This window comes from Mesoplodon mirus (genome assembly GCF_964341445.2).
Source record: "Mesoplodon mirus genome assembly, chromosome: 1".
NCBI classification, from domain to species: Eukaryota; Metazoa; Chordata; class Mammalia; order Artiodactyla; family Ziphiidae; genus Mesoplodon; species Mesoplodon mirus.
Window position 1 is genome coordinate 213518147 of NC_138976.1, and position 20710 is coordinate 213538856.

A 20710-nucleotide genomic window follows, 5' to 3' on the forward strand; every position below is an offset into this window, starting at 1 on the left:
GCTCAAACTCTGTCTCCACAGTGTCGTCAACCCCATTGAGAAACCTGCAGGCCATCTAGTCAATACATACTGGCTACAGATCCAGTTTAAAAATTCTACAGATCACATCCCCAGGGAAAATGTTGTATCTTGGTAATTTTGAACCAAATATTAAAGGAAGCAGTTAACTTTGTGGATTATCTTTAACTATCTAAAAAGTACCGACAAAGGAAATGTGATCATTAGTGTTAAACATGAGCCTTTTCTCCTTTGGAAGCTGCTTTTTAATTTCATCTTCATTCTTAACTTCTGAAAATGGAATAATGATATATTTTACAAAAGGGATGAAGATCAGCATAAAGTATGCACAGCAGGTGGAGTTGATTATAAAAGAAAAAGAATATTCTTCTTGTATTTCTTCTTTAAATTATATAACCAGGAGCCAAAGAAAAAAAGAAAAAACAAAACCAAACAAAAATCCCTGACAGCTCTGAGGTGAAGAGGTGATGCCAGAGTATATTGCGTGGCATATTAGTAGAATTGCTATCTAAAGAAAAAAACAGCCTACGTTTGAAATAGACAGATGTTGGCAGAGCTTTGTATACCTGTCATGTTGATCATAGAGGGTAGTTTCCAAATGGAGGGAGAATTTTCAAACTTATGCCTTAAAAGTTTTCCTTAAAAAAAAGAAATCATTCACTTTGCTTAGGGCTTTACTCTTGCTTTTTGAAGGATGAAGGCAGACATCCAGTTCTAAGTGTCAGCTGTGGCTGAAGAATGATGAGCAGCTAAAACTAGTCTGCTCTGCTGGGCCATTAGGTTGTGACACACCCCGCAGCAGTAGCAGCAACACTCAAATAGGCAGAAGGCTGGGTCTGCCCAGAACCTTCTGGATTTCAGGTCACATTGTTGTGCCATGAGACTGTAGTGACCTGGGGACATAGAGCACGGCCAGTCAGTGCCCCTTGCTGTGGTCTGATTCATTTTCAGTGGTGAATGGTGGCAACAGAGGACGCTCAGGCTTCCCTGGAGAAGTTTGAAATCACACAGCAAAGGAGACCAGACACTAAAGGACAATTTCTTCTGTGCACGTTTGATTCACAATATCACGTGGCCCTCTGTTGGTGCACATTTCTGAACTGCCCATATTGAATTTAGAACCATGAACTTATTCTCTTGAAAAATCACAAAACTGAAAAAAACTTAATTTGGTCTTATTTGCTGACTTGTAAATAGTTTTATTGGTATCCTTACTTTAAAAGATCTCTGGTAGATAGAAAGGGGCAATCTTTATAACATGCCTGTTAAGTCAGCTGCAAAATCTAAAGGCTTAGGGTTTGGGAAAGAACTTCTTATTCTCTTTGATTTAAATGTATTTCTAAATTAAGGAAAACCCCCAAATGTTTTCCAGTTTCCTGGAAGATTCATCTGCTGTCTAATTATAGATTTCCTGCCTCATAGAAATACCTACCTACAGACAATATTAAGATATTGCACACAGATATATTCTTCAAAGATACTTTAACGTAATCTACTTACATGAAAGTGGACGTTGTAAAATCCCGAAGTCTAGCTGGTTTTGATCCATTAGGAAACATCGAACTATTTGAACAAAAGGTTGTAATATTAATTAATGAAGGATTTAAAATTTAAAAATAGACGTACCTGAGCAGCAGTAGAATTCCAAGCTCAGAGCATGTTTAATTTCTCCTTCATGCCATCACTTGAGTCTGCTTTTAATAGCAGCATGAGGGTATGCAGATGAGGAAGAGTCCAGGCAGCCTCCAGGTTTGTATTTATTTACATCAGGAGACCCCACTGGCAGCATCTTCGTACCTGCCTAAGTATGCCTGACACTGGGTTTTTTCTTTTGGTGACACAAAAGAGGAAGACCAAGAAAATATGCCCTTTATAGACAGAAAAGGAACATCATAACAGCAAAGAGCAGTGAATATTTTCATTACAATTCTTTTTTTTTTTTTTTTTTTTTTTTTGCGGTACACGGGCCTCTCACTGTTGTGGCCTCTCCTGTTGCGGAGCACAGGCTCCAGACGCGCAGGCTCAGCAGCCATGGCTCACGGGCCCAGCCGCTCCGTGGCATGTGGGATCCTCCCGGACCGGGGCATGAACCCGTGTCCCTTGCATCGGCAGGCGGACTCTCAACCACTGCGCCACCAGGGAAGCCCCTACAATTCTATTTTAAGACTATTTTAAATTTGAACTTGAGAGGCCTAGAGAAATACAGACAAGTGTTGATTACCCTGCTGCCCACTTTCAAATTCTATTGCCTAAAAGTCCAAGCTGGCGAAGAGCCTGAGTGCCCATGGGGGCTGATAAGAGTCTTTAGCAGGTCCCGAAGGCACTCTTTGGGTGTTCCACCTGCAGATCCACAGAGAGAACAGTTTAGGAAGCGAAGATAGACATGAACGGTTGGTAGTCAGTTCTTAAAAATAGGCACTGGCTGAGGTGGAGTAGCCATTTGAAGACAAGCGTGGTCTTGAGGTTCAGCCTTGACACCGCCCACCCCCCAGCAGCGGAAGGCAATACTGTGCGGGAGGTACCTGGGTTAGCTGGCAGCCCTGGGGGGGTTCCCCAAAAGAAGGGCTCTCTTTACAGCACATCACGCCACAGACTCAAAACAGGATAAAAGTGACCGCATTTAGGACTGACCTGAGGGCCCATGGCAAGAGTCAAGAGGCCCAAGTGTTCGCTGATCACCAGCAACACAGTGAGAAAGTAGGTTATGTGTCCATTAATCCCATGATGCCTCCCTCAGACGGCTGAGGTTTTGGTCTGCAAAGAGTGTTATATCTTTACTGACAAGAGCTCTATGGTACGAGCTGTTTACAGGAGATTTTAACAGGGAACTACTGAATTATTTCCTGGTGTGCTGGATTGTTTTTCTTTTGGAATGAAGCCTTGTTTTTACAAGAGCTCTTTAAAAAATATTTTGTTTCTCCTATTTGCGAATCTGATGATATTTAGGGTGGTATAAATTATTCATTTTATTTATAAATGTTCTATTGCTTTTTATAGATGGTCTTTATTAACTGTACTCTAAAATTTATTCTCAGTTGGTATATTTTTCACTGTCTTTAAAAACATTTTAAATCTTTTTCTTAGCAAAACTATCTAAACTTTTTTTCTTAACATTGTGTTCTTTTGATACCTGTGAGCTAAGGTCATATTAAACTGTCATCAACAAAGCTATTTCAAGTATAGCCATGATATATCATTATGGTGAGATTGAGTGAATTTTGTTTTAATTCTAGATTAAAAAATTGTTCCTTGATGTAGAATACAACTTTAAAAGTTGATTTTTTTCTTAAAATTGTTGAAAAATCTCATAAATGGGTGGCTTACATGTAAATTGTCTAAATCGTTTGAAAAACAGTTTAAGAAACCCTTTTGAGATTAATAGACAAAATTACTAATTTGATCTGGACATCTCTTTTTTTACGTGACACAAGTATAACAGATTCATTAAATGTGTGTGTGCACATATACACTACATCACACATACACCACACACACACACACATACATACCCCACACCGCACACACCACACATACACACATACATAGCCCACCTCCCCACATACACCACACACACATACATACCCCTTCCCCCCACATATACACACACACCACACATTTACATACACACACACATATATATCCTGCCCCCCCCACATACACACACACACACACACACCACATCACACACACAACACATCACACATACACCCCCCCCCCACACACACACAACTTGTAATGACTTTGGACAGGGTCGTTAGAAAATAGTAACTGTTTTATTTCCAGAAATACCTGATTATTTCATTCATAGCTTTTATATTCATGTTTAAGAGACAATAATTCCAAAAAATAAGCGTTTGATGAAACTTTAATCTCACAAAGAGTAGATTTCTTGATCTTCTACGCTACCACTCTGTTCTGTCTTTGAATATATGTCATGTTTTTGGGGAATACATGATAAATATCATTGAAGCAAAGTAGTGGTAATGGGACACTTGGGCAGCAAACATGTAAAACATGTAATCGGCTGGCTTTCCAGCCAACAGGCTCATCCTGAAGGGTGTGTGAAGCCTGCAGCCCCTTGCTTGGTTGTCGTGTCTCCCAGCAGGGACGTGGCCTGGACGTGGAGGGTCTGGGGGGTGCCTGGACACTGGGACCCCAGATCCGCTTGGCCACCTCAGAGTGTGGAGCTCAAGAGGTCAGCCCGCCTCTCTGGACCTTTACATGGGGCCGCAGGAAGTAGAGGGTGGGCTGAGCACAAGCTCAGCGAGGCTCCTGTGGCATGGGGGAGGAGGTGGTGTCATGGCTGGGGCAGTTCCTTGCTCCTGCACCTCATGCATCTGGAAGAACGGGGCTTCTGGGCTGCACCACAGTATCAGGGTGTGCTTCTCCGGGCCAGGGCCAGACCCCATGGTGCTGCTGCCCAGAAAGTTTTGTGGGGTTCAGAGAGAAGTACGATGAGGCTTCAGCATTTTAAATGAAAATACCCAAGGGCAAATGAAGTTAAATGGAATTACTTAATTTAGAAATAAGATGGTTTCACGAAATTGAGTTATTTGTAGTGAGGTGGATGGACCTAGAGTCTGTCATACAGAGTGAAGTAAGTCAGAAAGAGAAAAACAAATACCATATGCTAACACACATATATGGACTCTAAAGAAAAAAATGGTTCTGAAGAACCTAGGGGCAGGACAGGGGTAAAGACACAGATGTAGAGAATGGACTTGAGGACACGGAAAGGGGGAAGGGGGGACAAAGTGAGAGAGTGGCATGGACATATACACACTACTAAACGTAAAATAGATAGCTAGTGGGAAGCAGCTGCATAGCACAGGGAGATCAGCTCGGTGCTTTATGTCCACCTAGAGGGGTGGGATAGGGAGGGTGGGAGGGAGACGCAAGAGGGAAGAGATATGGGGATATATGTATACGTAGAGCTGATTCACTTTGTTATACAGCAGAAACTAACACACCATTGTAAAGCAATTATACTCCAATAAAGATGTTATAAAAAAAAGAAATAAGACAGTTTCAGATGAAATGGAAAGAAATGATCAGTTGTGCATATTTCCTGGGTAAAGGACAAGAAAGAATTAGAATTTTAGCATAAAAAATCTATAATATGCAGTGGATAAAGAATGTCTTTATGGTGGGAGGCATTAAGTGTAAGAATGGCCTACTGAGTAGGTGGATGTTAACTCTGTGTGTGTGTGTGTGTGTGTGTGTGTGTGTAAGTGCACAACAGGATGGACGCTGACCATGGGAGGTGTGTGTGTGTGGGTGTGCAATCATTCAATAATCTTACAAGTTGCTTTTGGTCCTGTAAATTCATAAGTATTGATTTTCAGTTGAGGTAAAGAAACAACAAATCATTCTGTCCCCATGTGGTTTTGCCTCTCCCCTCCCCCCACCACCGGGGTGGCATGCTGCTGTGTGTCAGTCTGTGCCTCCCAGCACTAGGATTGGTGAGGTTTCCCTAAAACAAACAGAAGGGCACTAGTTAAACTTGGAGAGTGGGGGGGCCAGGAATCTCCATGAGAACCACTGGATTCCAGCAAGATGCCAAGCCAAAGACTGAGTTTCCATGGTTCAGGCAATGCTGTGCTCTTCACCTTGGTGGGCAGAAGGTGCCATGTGCACCCCTGATATGCCTGGGAGGAGAGGACCAGTTGCTGCTCTTCTTGGGGAGCGGGCATCCCCTTTCATCCTCTTGACTCTGTGCGGTGCCTCAGGCTCGGATCAGCCTCTGCTCTTGCTCTGGCAGATGATGGCAGCTCAGGGCATCCATGGTCTTTGGCCCTCGGATTCTGGGCTCAGACTTGCCTTACCTGTCTACAAGAGAGGTCTGGCAAGTTCCACCACCTTCCAGCGGAGATCTGGGTTTCTAGCCATGATCTCATCTCCTGTGGGAGCTCTAGGGAAACCTAGATGCTGGAAGAGAAGCTGCAGAGAAGGGAGAGCTGAGGGACTGGAGCCTCACCTTATCACTGGTGTTCTTGATGCCCAACAGAATCAGAATATCTGAAACCCCTCAAAACCAAGGCTTTCTGAGAAAGAATGTTCAAAGAGAACTTGCTGTTACGATGCTGCTTACTTTATTTATTATTATATGTATTTATTTATTTATTTACTTACTTACTTACTTACTTACTTATTTATTTATTGGCCACAGCATGTGGGATCTTACTTCCCCCACCAGGGATCGAACCAGCGCCCCCTGCAGTGGAAACGTGGAGTTTTAACCACTGGACCTCCAGGGAATTCCCAACGCTGGCTGCTTACTTTAGACTTGAAGCCATCCTAGTGTGTCATTTGAAATGTGTAGTTTTCCTTAAGTGAAGGCCCCTCAGAAGAGCATTTCCTCACTCCTGTCTATTGAATGGGCAGAAAAAACAGCAAAGATTTCTTTCCGAATTTTAAGAGCTTATACTTGTACCAAACCTGCAAACTCAGTGGAACTTGACTTTTACCCAACTTCACACCAGTAGTACTCTCTGCTGGGATCCTTCTGACAGACTTTATTTTATCAAATTCCGTTAAATATAATTGTTTGGCATTCTAGAGGGACCGACAGACCAGGTTCAATCCTATTGCTTTTTGCTTTGCAAATATTCAGCATTTCTAATACCATTGGCCCATATAGAAACCTTCTGTTTAAAAACATCTTGAAAAACCACAACACAGTTTTAGCTCTGTTGATGGAAAACTAGCCCTAGCCTGGTTTTAAGCAGAAACACTATAAAATCGGGGTCCCTTATGCTTTCCCCCAAAGAGGGAGTAACAGTGCTTTTACCTCCTGGGAGAAAACAATGAAAACATAACTGTTTTGAGAGTTCTTTGTGTGGAAGAGCCAGCCCCTTTCATGACACATCAGTCCTCCTGGAGGTGAATGCAGTGTATGCACGCATCTCGGTCCTGCTGGGACCACTGGGCTGCGCCATGTTGGATGCCGAAGAGCCCTTTACCTCCTAGGATTTGGCACGTCCATCTCACTTCCTTTCCCTCCGGACCTCAGTTTGGACCCTCTGATCTTCCCGAGCAGAGGCCTGTTCAAACAGAAGTCCCCACAGCCTGCTTCCGCCAACACTGAATTATTTCTAAAAGGCAGGAATGTTGAGAAGGACAGGCAGAGAAAGGCAGCCTCTGGAGGCTGGGACCTGTCTTCAGATGGGCCCCAGGGCCCCCAGAGAAACAGGGTCATGGACTCGAAAGGCAGAGACTGAACGGCCACCTTCTCTTGCTGGCAGCAGAGATGTCACTCTTGTGATGTCACTCACCTGGTTCTTTTGTAAACCTTTCTTTATAAAATGTAGACGTTTGCTGTGGACATTTTCAAACATACATACAACATACAAAACATATCAACATAAACAAAAGAGAAATGATCTAAAAGGTACCCGGTAGCCAGCTTCTACAGGTGTCAGCTCACAGCCATCGGCACCCCTCCCCCACTTCCTGAATCCTGCAGAGCTGGGGGGGGCTCCCACAGAACTCAAGGTTCTGATGAGTAAGTTGCAGGATTAGGCTTAATAGCGGTTCCAAGTCTGGCAGAACGCGGTCAAGGTCACAGGCACTGGAACATCCCTGCATCCGACTCTGTGGTCCCCAAGGCAGAGGAGGTGGGCCAGCCTCTGTGATTTCTCCTTCAGAGGTGATGATATTGGGATTCAGGAGACGCCTTTGATGGGCACCCCCAGGGGATGGGATGGGAGCTGTACCTCCACACCCACCCTGCTCAGGCTCCCCTGGACCACCCTACCTCCTGGCCTGGGTGGGTTCTCCTTTAGCAATCAGATGATCCTTTTAGGAACAGGTTTTCTCCCAAACGGTTTTTATAGTAGTGGATTAGTCCAGGGTCTCCAGAGAAAGAGGACCAATAGGATGTGCATATATATAGAAGGAGATTTGTGATGAGGCATTGGTGCATGTGATGATGGAGACTGAGAAGTCTGCAGGGTGAGTCAGCAGGCTCGAGACCCAGGAAGAACCAGTGTTTCCGTTTGAGTCCAAAGGCAGGAAAAAGCCATTATCCCAGCTTGAAGGCCATCAGGTAGGAGGAATTCCCTATTTTCCCAGGAGGGTCAGTCTTTTGTTCTAGTCAGGCCTTCAGTTGATTCGATGAGGCCCACCCACATTAGGGAGAGCAATCTGCTATACTCAGTCTATCCATTTGAACGCTAAAGTCATCCAAAAACACCCTCACGGAAACACCCAGAATCATCTTTGATCACGTATCTGGGCACCCAGTGGCCCAGCCAAGTTAACATGTGAAATTTACCATCACAGGCTGTACCCAAACTTTTGGAGTCTCATCTAGAGTGGCCACTAGCTGACTCAAACACTTAAGGAGATTCATATTCTCTGGAAGAATGGAGATGAGAGGAAGCAATGACAACTCACCTGGAAGAGTCTCAGGTTTCTTTACCATTTCTGTGGGCACCATATGGAGACACCTTTAAAAATTCCTCAAGCCTAACCCTCAAACTGAGGTCCTGGAATATGAGACAGATGAACTATGACCCCTGCTCACCAGAAGAGCTGTGAAATAGGTCTTTATAGGACCAGTGGTAATAGTGTGCCCAGAATGGAGGCTGGAACGGCCTCCTGCACCTGATAAATGATGGTGTCACACCTAACGTCATCACCAGAAGTCGTAACAAGTTCACTGGTCCCACTGGTCTCACTCCTTCAGGACCGCCCCCCTCCAGACTCTCCTCCTGGTCTCTGAGCTGGAGACACTGCTATTTTATGGATGGTTATTTGTGAGGCGGCGGCGGCTGCACCATCTAAAGGACGGAGCTGTGATTTTTTTCGCTGGAAGTAGCAACTCCTGTAATAGATAATAACCTTGTTTGCAGAGAGACTTATTTACTCACGTGGGAGAAGAAAATAAAGGTCATCAAATGATGGCCAGGAGAGGGGATTCTGATGTTCCAGTGTGGCCCACAAACTCCTGTCCTTTTATTGCAAATACCACCCCCACCCCGCCGCCTCCCCCCGCCCCAATCCTCATTCCTGTACTATCTGTTGGTTAAGGCTCCCAGGGCAGGGGTGTGCTGGGAAACATTAACAGCTGGCTTTGTGGACGAAAACGTCATGATTTATAGGGTTTGCCAGTTCCTGTGGTATAAATAGTTATACCCCGCTGCCACTGGGAGATGGGAAAGGATGTGCAGTAACACAGCTTTGCAGAGTCTTAACTTCAAGGGTGTGGACGATAGTAACATGTCACACAAGGATTAGCAAGTGATGAGGTTTGAGTATTATCTTTAAAAAAATATAACTTGTTTTTGTGACCTTGTCCTTAGGCTTCTTGTACCTAAAACAGCTTCCCCTCCAAGCATCCCTTCTTCCCTCTCCCACCCCCTCCTTCCTCATTTCACTTTCTCTCATCTTATTCACACCAACATGAGACAGTTGGCTTCTCCCGACCCGTGGACAGTGTCTGGAAAAGGTTCCTTGGTGACCCCCTAATTATAAAATCAAAAACTCCTTTTCACCTGGCGCTGTCACCTCACAATCTTTCTCCCAAACTCCCGGCATCTGCAGGTTCCTCTTTATTGTTTCTTATTTCTGATTATTTGTGAACAGACTTACCCTCTACTTATTATTTTATTCCCCCATCAATATACTAATCAATTATTTCATTCAACTAGTGTTTATTGAATTGCCATTCTGGGGTAGCCCTGTGCTAGGAGTTGGGGATAAAGAGGTGATTAAATATGCATGCTTCCTGCTCTTTCAGTGTCAGTAGTAGAGCCAGATGAGAGAAAATACCAGGAGATCGCATTGGTAGTGAAGATACAGAAATCAAGGTTGGCTTCTCTGAGGAGGTGATACGGAAGTGGAGCCCTAGATACCCAGGAAAATGGATGGGATTGGTGTGCAGATGTTTTTGTGCATGAGTGTGTGTGTGCGTGCGTGTGTGTTGCATTCTAGGAGAAGGAGATAGAAACTGACAGTATCCAATGTAATTAGTGTATTGAGTCAGGGAGAGGGTACCTAGGAGGTGGCCCCGCACCAGGCAAGTGCAGTGGGAAACCACTGGAGAGTTTCTGAAAGATTATTCTATCTTCTGTGCGGAGAACAGATTGGAAAGGCAGAAATGAAAGTAGAGGCAGTTGGGAGACAATTAGGAGGGGTGACGGTGGCTTGGACCAGTGTCATGTGTCAAAGGGCAGTGGCATACATTGGGCCCAGGTCTGTATTGCTTACTGACCATGCAACATACCCATCCACTGTTTCATGGCCTCTTAAATGAAACAGGTCTCAAACTGAATTCATGACCTTTCCCACCTACATTCTGTTCCTCAGTCAATGGTGTCACTGGTCACCTGCTTCCCAAACTTGAGACCTCATCGCCATCCTTGAATACCTCCTTTTCCTAAACTTATTACATCTTTTCAGTCACTAAACTATCATTTCTGCTCAACAGGGTTTCAAATCTTCTTTTCCTTTCCTTTTGTCCTGATTCATGCCTTCACCATTTCTTTCTGTGATTATTACAATAAACTAACTGGTCTTCAGATTGCTTTGCTAAAGACTTTTCTTTTAAAATTGGCTAAAAAATATAATATAGTCTTAACTTAGATGTTTCAAAGTTTCCCTTCAGCTGCTTTCCCTTCTAATTTTCTTCCTCTCAGAGGTAATCACCATCACCTGTTTGTTATTTATATTTCCAGACACACACATACACACTTTTTTTTCTTCCTTTCTTTTATCTTTTCTTTTTCTTTTCTGTTTCACAAAGCAAAGTATTCTACATACATAGTTCTGTGACTTGTTCTTTTCATTTAATATGCTTTGGAAATCTTTCAATATTAGTACCTATAATTCTGCTTCATTCTTTTTGGCATTTGCTTAATATTCGTATACAAGGAGGTGCTAATACTTATTCAGTCAGTTCCCTATTGTTAGACATGTAGATAGTTTCCAATTTATCACAGATTGTAAAATAATGAACATTCTTCTACATGAATCTTCCTATTTGGGCAAATATTTTTGCCTCTGTGTACAATAAGTTTTAGCTAATATTAATCTTTTCTTTTCTTATTACATTCATGGGACCTAGAGTACAGTAATCAATTCTGTTGGTGAAGGTGACTTTTTTATTTTTTAAATTAAAAATTTTTTAACATTTTTATTGGAGTATAAATGTTTTACAATGGTGTGTTAGTTTCTGCTTTATAAAAAAGTGAATCAGCTATACATATACATATATCCCCATATCTCCTCCCTCTTGCATCTCCCTCCCACCTTCCCTATCCCGCCCCTCTAGGTGGTCACAGAGCACCGAGCTGATCTCCCTGTGCTATGCGGCTGCTTCCCACTAGCTATCTATTTTACATTCAGTAGTGTATATATGTCCATGTCACTCTCTCACTTTGTCCCAGCTTGCCCTTCCCCCTCCCTGTATGCTTAAGTCTGTTCTCTATGTCTGTGTCCTTAAGTACGTTCTCTACGTCTGTGTCTTTATTCCTTTCCTGCCCCTAGGTTCTTCAGAACCATTTTTTTTTTTAGACTCCATATATATGTGTTAGCATACGGAATTTGTTTTTCTCTTTCTGACTTACTTCACTCTCTGTATGACAGACTGTAGGTCCATCCACCTCACTACAAATAACTCAATTTCATTTCTTTTTATGGCTGAGTAATATTCCATTGTATATATGTGCCACATCTTCTTTTTTTAATTATTTTTATTTTTTGCGGTACGCGGGCCTCTCACTGTTGCGGCCTCTCCTGTTGCGGAGCCCAGGCTCCGGACGCGCAGGCCCAGCGGCCATGGCTCATGGGCCTAGCCGCTCCGCGACATGTGGGCTCTTCCCAGACCGGGGCACGAACCCGTGTCCCCTGCATCGGCAGGCGGACTCGCAACCACTGTGCCACCAGGGAAGCCCGTGCCACATCTTTATCCATTCATTGAAGGTGACTTTTTCACTTCTGGCTACAAAGTCAGTCTTCTGTACTTATTATAAAGGAGGACATTTACTATTATATACACTTCTACAAGTTAATAAACATTTCCTATAACCCTAGTTTTCCAAATGAACTTCCAAATTAGTTTTCAGCATTTGAGGTAAGTATATATTTTCACCCTTTTTCTATTAATGTGGTGAATCATTTACCTTTGTAAAATAAATATCTCTCATCTTTCTAATTAAAAGCTCTCTGTTGCTTGCCTTTGCTTGTAGAAGTCAATTCAAATGCCTTATTATGACACACAAACTTTCATGGTTTGGCTTCAGTCTAGCTCTTGAGCTTCATCTTTTGCCCCTCAACCACCAATATTTCAGCTACATGAAACAGCTTGTTTTCCCCAAACCAGTTGCAACTCTGGCCTTAGCTCAAATTCTCCCGCTCTGGGCCCTTTCTGTCCACTCCATCTTGGCCTGAAATAACTCTCTGTTAGCTTTCAAGACTCAGCAGCAGAGTGTACGAGGCAGAGTTAATGATCACTTCTTAGGATCTCCATAGCCCTGTGGGTTTGTCTTTGTGTTCATTGATTCAATCCATGCTAAGTGGGAACCTACCTGATGCCTATTGCTGGGGCTCCTGAGAACCCAAGATGAACTAAATGGTCCCTGCTTTCAAGGAAATCATTCTCCAGAGGGGGCTTTACAGGTGTGTGATTGATAGAAGGCCATGAATTCTGGAAAAGGAGGTCAGCTGGCCCTTTCCAAAACTTCCCTGGGGAAAGAGCCAGTGATAAACACTTAACATGTGAAGAGGGAGGAATCAAGGTGACTGTAGGACACTGGGGAATGTGACAGAACAAAAGAGACTGGTGAGGAGGGTGACCTGTGGGCCTATTTATATATGGTTGGTGATTAAGAATGTAACTTCAGAGAGGCACATTTTGAGCTCCATTCTGTTTAAAAATCCCTTGATGATTGCTCTTTCCATGAACTGACATGTATGACACAGCCCACCCAAAGTCTTTACAGGCTGTTCCATAGATGAGAAGCCTTATTAGCAGACCCATGAATTCTGTTTTTATTGCTCTTTTTCTTTAAAGCTAATTACAGAAGGGTTTCAGTAAGAGAATCAACTTTAATGAGAGCCATGAATAAGCATTATTAAGGTAAAATATTGTATAGCCAAATGTCACCAGGACGTTTCCAAACAGAAAGCTAAACTCCTGCACACTTCCACATGCCCCCACCTTTAGTTAAAGCACGTGGATTTATGAAAAAGAATGAGGGAAAATGAATGTATCAACAAGTATTTTTTGAGGGCTCCGTTACTTGCCTTGTCCTGTGGAAGGTATTGTAGATTGTCAAAGAGGTACAGGGTGATTTTCCGAAAGGGACTTGTGATCCAGTTGAGGAGGAAAAGCTGCTCCATTTTAAAAAGAAAGAAAAAAGTATCATGTTTAATAAGGTGCTAAAGGCGTGGTGAGAGATTGGTGGTGGCTTGAGTTATTAAGAAAGGCTTCTCAGAGGGTGTGGGATGTTTTTTTCTGGGTCCTGAAAGATTGTCCAGATCTGGGTAGGTGGAGGGATGGAGGATGTTCAAGCAGGAGAACCAGAGTGAGAGACACTTTGGAGGTGGGAGTGGGCACGGCATTTGACTAGCAGGGGGTGGGAAAGACATTCCACTGCAGACTGGCCACAGTCAGAGGGACGCTGAGATGTTGGCTGCCATTTGTCGGTAACAGGGGCTGTAGCCCCTTGGAGTCAGGATGCTGCCCCTTCAATGGGGGGAACCAGTCCATTGCTGGTCCTTGTTGGATTACACTAGGCAACCTCCCTTCATGAGGCTGGGAGCTGGAGGTATATTTCCCTCACTTTCTCCTCTCCAAGCTAAACATTTCTCACTCAGTCAACAGTCCTGATCTCATGATATCCTGGATTCTCTTACCTGTTTACGTCTTAGTTTGTAAATTACATTTAAGAGATTTTGCTCATGCAAAGAATTTGGTGGAATTGCTTGTGTTGGTGTATATTCTATTTGTAGAGTTTTGTCCTGTCCTGAGAATAATTTGGACCTTAGTTCATATGTCTACACGACAGAGATAAATTCATCTTTGTCTAAGATGCAGCTGCTCCTTTTTCCAAGAAAGGATGATAGGGTTTTCCTTATGCCTTATTTGTTATAATCTACAAGCAGATGATTTTCAGAGTCACACTTCCTTTTATCTAAAGGCCCAGTGTAAACTCACCTCTGCCCTCCCACCCTCCTACTATAGGCCACTCAACAACTGAGACCTTCCAACCATCAGCCTTTGTCATCAAAGCTCAGAATTGCAATTACGAAGGCCAGTGGAATCATCAGTGGGAATAATGCCACCCATAGAACAAAGTGAATGTCCCACAATACAGTGGTGCTATGAGTTCTGATGCATTCAAAACCATGCAGTAACACACAGACATTTAAAACAGTGAGTTAGAATTTTATTATGGTTTATTGGAAAAGAGGCATCGCTGGCTGAGAAGGGCATGGTGCAACAACGTGTGAGTAATATGAACTAATTCTTATAGTAGAAACAAGTACAGAAATGCTTGTCTCTATCCACAATTATAGATGGAGATTTCCACAGCCCACTCTGAGCAATCGATAGGCTACTGTGCTGAAAATCATCAAGGATATCCAAAACTGAACATCATAATCAACCACAGAATCTAGTAGACATCCATAGAGTCCTCCATGAAACCACAGCAGAAGAAACATTCTTATCAAGTGCTCATGGAACATCTACCAAAACAGACCATTCCTCAAGCCATAAAACAAGCAAATCTAACCAAGTTTAAAATAATTGGAATCATACAGAGTATGTTCTCTGACCACAATGGATTCAAATTAGAAAGCAATAAGGAAAGACAGCAGGAAAATATCCAAACACTTGGAAATTAAGCCACATGCCTATAAATAATCCATGGGACAAAGGACACATTTCAAAGAAAATTTTAAAATACATAGAATTGAATGAAAATGAAACTACATCATATCAAAATATGTGGGACGCAGCTAGAATAGTGCCAAGAGGGAAGTATATAGCCACAAATGCTTACATTGGAAAAAAGTTCTCCAGCCAATAATCCAAGTATCTAGCTCAACGCTAAAAAAGAACAAAATAAAGCCAAAGCAAGCAGCCATAAGAAAATAACAAAGATGAAAGCAAAATCAAGGTAATGAAAAACAAAATCAATAGAAAAAAGTCAATAAAACAAAAAATCTGTTTCTTTGAAAAAAATCAATAAGATGAATAAACCCAGCAAGACTGACAAAGATCAAAAGAGAGAAGATACAAGTCACCAATCCTAGGAGTGTAGAAGGGGTTATTTCAACAGATCCTGTAGCCCTGACAAGGCTTCCGAGACAGCTTGGCCCTGTTCTCAGTTTGTTAGAGGCCAGACCCTGGGCTGGCGGCAGCTCCCTAAGAGCCAGGACAGTGAGGTGGGCTCCAGGCAAAGGGAGTGTGGCAAGGAGTGGAATGCGAAGCCAGGAATCCAGATACAGTCTGGTGCAATTAAACGGAGGCCCAGTACTGAGACTGGGGCTCCAGGGCCCGTGAGTGGGCCCACAGAAGAAGGCTGGCTGGGCTAAGAAGGTGGCTGTTGGCACTAGGCTTACAAGGGGTTCACCTACACAGAGAGAAGCTAAGCAGACCTCAGGGGCCATCTTGTCCAATAATCTTTTTATTTATTTTTTCAGATAGTGGGAGGTGAAGAAAACCAATGCTCAAGGTGAGAGAATGTATCTTCCGAGACCAAGCAGCTAGTTCAGTGTTAGAGTGAGGATGAGAGTGGTGAATGGAGACACACTCCATAGGATAAAGAGGGCTGGTCAGCTTTGCCTCCTTTACACATGAACTAGAACAGGGCTTTAGCTGTAATACCCATATGTATTTTGGGAATATTTCTTCCATCTTTTCCTTTGACTTTGAATAGCAGATGTGGCCTATTGCGTTGCTGTGATTTTCAGATGAAATGAAGCACAGTGATTTACTTTTAACCAAACCCCAGTCATACTTCCTCTCTCTGACTCAGCTTCCTCATCGTAAATGAGATGGATGACACACGCCACCAGCTAACATTTACAATGACATCCTGGCTCTTCTGATGAAAGCCTATATGGCATTTGTATTAATAATTTTCCCCGTGAGATGAAAGACTAAAAGAGAATTGTCGCACTAGCTAAGGAAACGTTAAGCCACAGGGTTCCTATGGCACCAAATGGCTAATTTCTTCCCTGTAAGGGAGCTGAAAAGAATCTGATGAAGGAAATAGGGAAACTGAAAGTGGGTTGTTACCTCTCTCAACATCCAACCCATTTATTCCCACAAGACTGTCCTACGGCATCTACCTCATCACGTCATGTGACCTTTGTGCCACTGCACCGGAGACACATTTCTGGCTTTACTCTTAACAGCAGGTACCCCGGGTTCTCTGGACACATGACAGACAACTCTACTTAACTCTTAATTTTCCCTTCCACAGGGTGATGCCTACCAGGAGGAGGTGCATCTGAGCCTCAAGTCCCTTGTCTGAAATGGGGGTGACTACAGCATCGTCTTATAGAGTAGAGTAGTCAGGAGGAGTGCAGTGAATGAACATTAATAGGGCAACCGGCACAGTGCCTGGCAGGTGACAGAGGCTTCCTGAAAGTTTGCTATTTGAGCCATCTGTGTCCCTATTATTGAATCTGGAGCTCACCTCTCCAAAGTTCCATGAGTCAGGGATGACCTCTGTCTTCAGTCAAAGAGATTGATTATTCATTTGCTTTAGTCAAGAAAGAGTACTGTCATACCACAAGATTATAACTCCAACTCTGTGTCAGCTCAACCTCCTAACATGTGAATCCATTCCAGGAGATGGATGTGATGGTGCAGCACTGCTCTCGATGCCACCGAGGTGAACGTGAGGCTGAGACTCGATGGGATGAAAGCTGGGAAGTGATTGCTTGGTCTTCCTGGTGCCTATTTTGGGTTCTCAGCTTCACAGCGTCTGCACATTTTCTTGGGGGCTGCAGTATGAACAGCATGGGTTTTGTCATGGAGGGTGAATAACAAGGTAATTGCCAGTAACTGGTTTTGAAAATCAGCCAACTGGTTTTTGCTGCTGGGAAGAAGCAGCATGGATGCTGGAAACAGGTTGCATTGTGGGTGTGTGGTGTCTATGCGGCCATAGCTTCCAGTGTCAGTGTTGAAGTTGATAGGTTCTCATAAAGAGCTTGACAGCTGCCCTATAAGCCAGGGAACAGAAACTGAGCTGTTACAGGGCTTCAAACATTTATTATAAAGCCAAGTTATTCTGGTGGGTTGATTAGAAATGATTTTCATCTTTTGATGCTTGTTTGTGTTTTCCAAATTTTTGTACAATGAACATACATGATTCATCAGAAAAAGTTGAGTATTAAAAATAAAATGACTTTGAGGGCTTTCTTTTTTTTAAAGTTTTTTAAAAAATTAATTAATTTAGGAGCTTCTCTGGTGACACAGTGGTTGAGAATCTGCCTGCCAATGCAGGGGACACGGGTTCGAGCCCTGGTCTGGGAAGATCCCACATGCCGCAGAGCAACTGGGCCCATGAGCCACAACTTACTGAGCCTGCGCGTCTGGAGCCTGTCCTCCGCAACAAGAGAGGCCGCGACAGTGAGAGGCCCGTGCACCCCGATGAAGAGTGGCTCCCGCTCGCCGCAACCAGAGAAAGCCCTCGCACAGAAACGAAGACCCAATGCAGCCAAAAATAAATTTATTTTAAAAAATTTATTTATTTATTTTTGGCTGCATTGGGTCTTCGTTGCTGTGTGCGGGCTTCCTCTAGTTGCGGCATGTGGGGGCTACTCTTTGTTGTGGTGCGCGGGCTCCTCATTGTGGTGGCTTCTCTTTGTTGCAGAGCACAGGCTCTAGGCACATGGGCTTCAGTAGTTGTGGCATGTGGGCTCAGTAGTTGTGGCTTGAGGGCTCTAGAGCACAGGCTCAGTAGTTGTGGCGCATGGGCTTAGTTGTTCCATGGCATGTGGGATCTTTCCAGACCAGGGCTCAAACCCGTGTCCCCTGCATTAACAGGAGTATTCTTAACCACTGTGCCACCAGGGCAGCCCGAGGGTTTTCTTAAAAGCAATGATCTTTTATTCTTTTTGTTGACTACATAGTAGACCATGCAACCTTGAATGTTCAGCTCAAAGAGCACCATATATATACAAATACATCACACCCACACAAGTACCTGACAAAGACCAAAAGCATACTCCCAGGTCCTCCCAGGCTTCCTTGTGCCCCAGCCAGTCAGGACCCATCCAAGAGTACCCACTCTTCTGACTTCTGCCACCATTGATTAGTTTACGTCCATGAACTTTTAAATTAAAAAAAGCTATGATATTGGCAAAATTAGTGCTGTTAAGTATGGCCCATTCTTCTTGTGTGGGCAGTAACATTTCAATAAACTCAAGGCTATTTTTATAGGAAATCTTATAAATATATAACTTTAAGGATACCAAATCTCATATAAAGTAGATTAGGCAAATTAACTGATGAAATCTAGAATTTTCTTTTCTCAAATATGTACAGCCCGGTGTGGACCTCACGGTTCTGCTGAACAGCATGCAGGCTGAGTACGAAGCCCTGGCCAAGCAGAACCGCAGGGACTCCGAGGCCTGGTTCAATGAAAAGAGCGCTTCACTGCAACAGCAGATCTCTGAGGATATGGGAGCCACCACCTCAGCCCAAACGCTGGAAATTGAACTTCAGTCTCTCCTAGCCACGAAACACTCCCTGGAGTGCTCCTTGACAGAGACCGAGGGCACCTACTGTGTGCATCTGGCCTAGATCCAGGCTCAGATCGGGGCCCTGGAGGAACAGCTACACCAGGTCAGGATGGAGACCGAGGGCCAGAAACTGGGGTACGAGTAGCTCCTGGACATCAAAGTCCACCTGGAACAAGAAATCGAGACCTACTGTCCCCTCATCGAGATGATGGGGCTTGTGAGTCCAAAGGTTACAAGTCTAAAGATTATGTATCTGGAAATGTGGGAAACCAAATCAAAGATCTGGCCAAACCCATAATGGTTAAGAAAGTCCTTGAGGAGGTAGACCAAAGCAGCAAAACACTTATCACCAGGCTCCACTCCCTGGAGGAGAAATCTCAAAGCAATTAATTTGATACACAAGAGAGAGCATATGCCAAATACTCTCTGAGAAGAGAAGGTGTTATATATCTGTCTGGAAAAATGAGCAAGCCTAAGAAAAAGGTCTGTCCTCTTGCCTTTCTGTTACTGAAATATAACCTTTCTCTGGGAAATCAATAGCATTATCAATAGCATCTTTGCATTCATTTGGAAGAACGTCATGTACAGATGTGATGACTCATTTGATTACCGTACAGAAAATGATGTCAATTCTTTGTAGTCAGTAAACCTTCTTCCTTTAAAAAATATGTATATATATATACAAACACTTATAACAAATAACCTTAACTTTAGCATCACTAAATCAAATCATTTTGGAACCTGAAATTATTTCATAGCAATACCAGACAGAATTACATGCCATGTTATATAAGTGGGAGAGTGGGCATGGTTGACTTGAAAATTGTGAGAAGGTGCTCTTGTTTTAAAAATTGAAATATAGCTGATTTAAATGTTAGTTTCTGGTGTACAGCAAAGTGATATATATATATATCATATATTATTTTCCAGTATGGTTTATTATAGGATATTGAATATAGTTCCTTGTGCTATCCAATAGGACTTTGTTGTTTATCTATTTTGTATATAATAGTTGGTATCTGCTAATCCCAAACTCCTAATTTATCCCTCCACCACTCCCTTTCCCCTTTGATAACCATACGTTTGTTTTCTATGTCTGTGAGTCTGTTTCTGTTTTATAAGTAAGTCCATTTGTGTCATATTTTAGATTCTACATATAAATGATGTCATACGGTATTTGTCCTTTTCGTTCCGATTTACTTCACCTAGTATGATAATCTCTAGGTCCATCCATGTTGCTGCAAATGGCATTGTTTCATCCTTTTTTATGGCTGAGTAATTTTCCATTATATCTATACATAGATATACATTTACCACCTCTTCTTTACCCATTCATCTGTCGACAGACATTTAGGTTACTTCCATGTCTTGGCTTATAAATAGTGCTGCTATGAACATTGGGGTGCATGTGTCTTTTTGAATTAACAGTTTTCTCTGTATATATGCCATGAGTGGGATTGCTGGATTATATGGCAACTCTATTTTTAGTTTTTAAAGGAACCTCCATACTGTTTTCCACAGTGGCTGCACCATTTTACATTCCCATCAACAGTGTAGAGTACTGTTCCCTTTTCTCCACACTGTCTCCAACATTTGTTATTTGTAGAGAAGTAGCTCTTGAACACAAGGGTTTGTGATCGACTTGCTAAGATAGTTGGGCCAGAGCTAACTTCAGTAGTTCTAAAGGATTTTTCAAACCTAAAATTTCTGGAACAGAATTTTGCTTGAATTTAAAGTCCCCACACAGGAACTTCTCTGGTGCTCCAGTGGTTAAGACTCCGCCTTCCAATGCAGGGGATGCGAGTTCAATCCCTGGTCAGGGAACTAAGATCCCACATGCCGTGGGGCAACTAAGCCCACGCACTGTAACTACTGAGCTCAACTCTCTAGAGCCCACGCGCCGCAACTAGAGAAGCCCGCACGCCATAATGAAGAGCCTGCGCACCGCGACGAAAGATCCCGAATGCTGCAGTGAAGATCCCAA

The 20710-nt window shown here is 43.2% G+C and overlaps 1 protein-coding gene and 1 pseudogene across 2 annotated transcripts in view; both read left to right on the top strand.

The window, feature by feature from the left end:
- SHC3 (SHC adaptor protein 3) overlaps nucleotides 1-20710 on the top strand; it is a 151559-nt gene that overhangs the window by 1932 nt on the left and 128917 nt on the right. The window lies entirely within an intron of this gene.
- On the top strand, nucleotides 1727-19116 carry LOC309801897 (keratin, type I cytoskeletal 25-like; annotated as a pseudogene). Its single transcript has 6 exons — nucleotides 1727-1732; nucleotides 2365-2408; nucleotides 2511-2715; nucleotides 4124-4213; nucleotides 15358-15528; nucleotides 18530-19116. The product of its transcript is annotated as a keratin, type I cytoskeletal 25-like (transcript).